A 4,278-nucleotide genomic window follows, 5' to 3' on the forward strand; every position below is an offset into this window, starting at 1 on the left:
TCCATAGCAACCAAAAGTGTCCCTTTATGTCAAAAATAGTTTTAGATCAGCTAAAAAACAGCGATAATAAATTATAATCACTTGCAGAATTGTGCGATAGCGATTTGTGGGGAAATTCGTCATAAAAAAATAAAAGTAATGACAGCGACAATTCTGCAACTGAGCAAATTTCAGTGATTTTGATTTGATTACATTATTGAATAATTTTTATTATAATTATATTATTATTTGTTATAATTATTTATAATTATTTATTATATTATAATTTATAATTTTGTTTTTAAAAAAATGTAATACACGGGATGCCTATTAGAATCTTGTTTGGTCAGATTTAAGTGAGTTATTTCTAAAAATTACAGACCTACAATATAAAACGCCAAATTTCCTTGCAAATAATGGTACCGCTTTCAGCATGTTTTTTCTGAAAGAATCATACCGCCAGGGAGGTTAAAATGTAACCTATGGACTGATAACCGATAGGTCAAAACCGATCGTTAGTATGCAAAAGCATCGGTTAAAAATCCACGCATGCTCAGAATCAAGTCGACGCATGCTTGGAAGCATTGAACTTCGTTTTTTTCAGCACGTCGTTGTGTTTTACGTCACCGCGTTCTGACACGATTGGTTTTTTAACTGATGGTGTGTATGCACGACGGACCATCAGTCAGCTTCATAGGTTAACCTAGGACAACGGTCCTCAGACCGTTGTCCTCTGGCTATCCTATCGTGTATACGAGGCCTTAGACTATGATTGAAGTTGTTTACTTAAAGCAGAGTTCCACTCAAAAGTGGAACTTCCACTTATCCGTCTCCTCCCCCCCTCCGGTGCCACATTTGGCACCTTTTGGGGGAGAGGGGGGAAGGGATACCTGTTTTCAACAGGTATCTGTCCCCACTTCCGGGAGACAGGGCCGCGGCCCTTTCTCTTGGAAGTTTGGCCCCCTCCTCTTTCCTCCACTGCGGGACCATTTAGAAAGCGCAGCGTTCTTCGTGCATGCACAGTAGGGAACCGGCTGTGAAGCTGAAAGGCTTCACTGCTGGGTTCCTTTACCAGGAAAAGCGGTGGCTGCACACAGCAGCCATTCCGAAATCGAGTGGTGTGCCGACATCGCGGGCTCCATGGACAGGTAAGTCCATATATCAAAAGTCAGCAGCTGCAGTATTTGTAGCTGCTGACTTTAAATTTTTCGTGGGGGGGCTGGACCTCCTTTTTAACTTCCCATCTTCCTAGCAGCCCATACTTACCTTTCCCTCAGACCCCCATAGGCCCATTCATTCACTAGGAGTAAAGAGGGAAAGCTCTATGGAAGCCTTTTGGAGCTTTCACAGTGTTGAGAACTCTATCCTCTTCCCCAGGTGACAGAGCTGGGTCTATAGTGCAGCCAGTTACATGCTCATTCATACCTGGAAGTAGTGGGTATTTATCTTTGCTTTCTGCAACCAAATGGAGCAGTAGGGGTGTGGTGAGTATGTGTTGCTGGGAATGTGAGACAGTGGTTTTGCCTTGTATGGACAAAGTACAGTTTGACCTTTAAAGCGGGGGTTCCGGGCATAATTGTTTTTTAAAAGCTAAAATTAATCACATTAAATAGTCCCTAAAACATATTAATAGCTCCCCAATCATTCCAGAAATCATTGCAAACACTTGCCTTAGATCCTCCAGCTCATGTTGTGGCCGTATCCATCATATGTGTGGGCATGTGAAGCCCAGTTCCTTTTTCTTCCTGGTTTTCAGGGAGAGGTGCATGCTGGGCGATTTTTAGTCACAGTAATGCCCAGAGACTCCTGGGAAATGAGTGTCATCATTTCCCAGGAGGCAATTGAGTCTTAGGACAGGAAGTTGAACCATCTAGGACCAGGGACTAGGCAGATTACGAAATCTGCCTAGTAACAGCCAGATGGAAATGTTCGAGTTGGTCGAGTACTCCAATTGGCCTCTTGTCCTGCCTTTAAATCTGATATCACTTTGTCTACATTTTTCATATAGATTGCATACTAAAACCTTTAAATGGATTAAATAAATTAAACGTTACTACTACATTGGATTTAATAATGGACCAGGAAATAATTAGTTGTGTTAGCTAACAAGTATGGACCCTTTGGCTGAGCAGCTTTTATAGTAAAAGAGTAAATTGTGCATTATTAATATTGTAAAATCTTTTGTACAAGTTTTGTATGTTAAATAAGTAAACCAAAGTTAGAGACTTGAATGCAATAAAAGTATCACTCAGAAGCCTCCAGAATAGGGTTTCTCAACCAGGATTCCATGGAACCCTAGGGTTCCTCCAGAGGTTGTTAGGGGTTCTTTGAGCAATGAGCAATTTCTGCCTCTCAGATATGTTCCCACTGACACCACTGACTGTTTTAGCTATCTGTAAGGGGGTAATGCATCCCAATGACCACAAGTGTAAGGAGCATTCATGCCACAGACCATCACACTGATGTATCATGAGTTATAGATATATGGGTTCCCAAAGACCAGACAGTTATTTCAAGGGTTCCTCTGTGTTGAAAAGGTTGAGAAAGGCCGCTCCAGAATTATCCATGCAAATTACAATTTGATCCTGGCTGCCATTTGCTTTGGCATTGACTTTTAGAAGCCTATAATCTATGGGGGTCTTATTGTGGATGCGCAGTGGCGAGGCATGAAAACACTGTTGACTCTAGGAATGTAGGCACTTGAGAAGGGGAAGGGATGAGGGGTAAGGAAATATTTCAAAACCATTTTTTGAAAGTTTTCTTAGACCACATTCCCATTCTTGCATTGAGTCAATGTATGATATGTGAATCACCATTAAAACGTGGTACATGTAAAAAATGGAACATGCACCTTTTTGGTGCATTAGTAGCCCATTCAAAAGGGCACTCAGCTTCATTCCCTACCTACACATGCGCAGTCCATTCTCTCTTGTAATTTTGCGTTCTGCCAGAGTGAAAGAGAGCAGACACAAGTGGAAGCAAAGCCTATGCTCATACATGAGTTGTCAAAAGTCACGTATCCAACGCTCGGTATGTCCTATCATCTCGACAGGATAGAGCGAGGAGGGCAAAGGAATAAGCAGCTTGAAAAAGAAGTTTTATTTTACAAAATGACGTTGTGGGGATGCTATAATGCAAATGATTTTTTTTTTGGCAAATGTAAATTAACCCTTTCCTGCCCGCCCCAGCATCCCCTTTAAGAAGTTCTGAATGCCGGGGGGGAGCCTTGCGGAAGGAAAAATTGACCGATCATGATATCACTGTGACTGGCTGTCACAGTGGTTACGTGATCGGGAGCCATTCCTGTCAGCTACCGATCATTAGGGAGGAACAAGGGCTGCCTTTCACAGCTCAGTCTCTGTGCTGGGAGCTTGCAGTGAGTGTGCTTTAGCCTAGGTTCACATTGGAGCAATTTGTCATGCGATTTGAGAGATCAAATTGAATGACAAACGTCAGGTTTTAGCTGAGGACTTGGAAAGATGGCGGCAATGGCATCGGTTGTAGTCTCGCGTCGAATGATGGGCACCATAAACAAGTTGTACTACAGTATTTCTGGATTTAATAAACTATGCCTAATGGGGGATGACATTTTGTATCAAGACGATGACGTGAAGGAGGCCGTTAAGCGGTTGCTACCCAAAATATATGATGGCAGAGTGTTCTGCATCAAAAGAGCTCTGGATCTTGATTTTTAAAAGAGCATCTTGCCCAAGGAAGTGGAACAATGGACGAAATATGAAGCAGATGTCTGTTACCTGGAGCCATACCTAAAAGAAGTGATTCATGAAAGGAAAGAGAAGGAAGAATGGAACAAGAAATGAGATGACAGCCATTCTTTGCCAGACGTTTTGTTGTATTTATGTATAATGTGTGGCTTTCACCAATCTTCCGGATCAATTATTGAACTCACTTACTGATCTCTATTTCTAGAGCCGACCAACAATAAACGTTTCAAATTATTATTTGAAAAAAATAAAAATAAATTGCATGACACTTGGTGGCAATGGCACTGTTCCAATCGGTGCGCACCGATTTGCAAGAGTAGTTCCTGCACTACTTTTGCCGATTTCAGGTGCGACTTTAATAGACATCTGTGTATGAAGCCACACAGATGTCTATCACGTAGCACCTGAAATCGCGCTGACTTTGCTACTTTGAAATTGCGCTACTTCAAGTGAAGTAGCTCGATATCAAAGTAGCATCAATGTGAACACATACTGTATGTGCTGTGTGTGGGCCTTTTTGCTGCCACACACATGTGTTTTGTGGGCAGTAAGAGGTTAAAGGGGAATTAACCCT

General features: G+C 41.9%; 1 pseudogene; it reads left to right on the forward strand.

The window, feature by feature from the left end:
• Positions 1 to 3,458: 3,458 nt before the first annotated feature.
• Positions 3,459 to 3,800, forward strand: LOC120935296 (annotated as a pseudogene).
• Positions 3,801 to 4,278: the final 478 nt, after the last annotated feature.

This window comes from Rana temporaria, chromosome 4 (genome assembly GCF_905171775.1).
Source record: "Rana temporaria chromosome 4, aRanTem1.1, whole genome shotgun sequence".
NCBI lineage: Eukaryota > Metazoa > Chordata > Amphibia > Anura > Ranidae > Rana > Rana temporaria.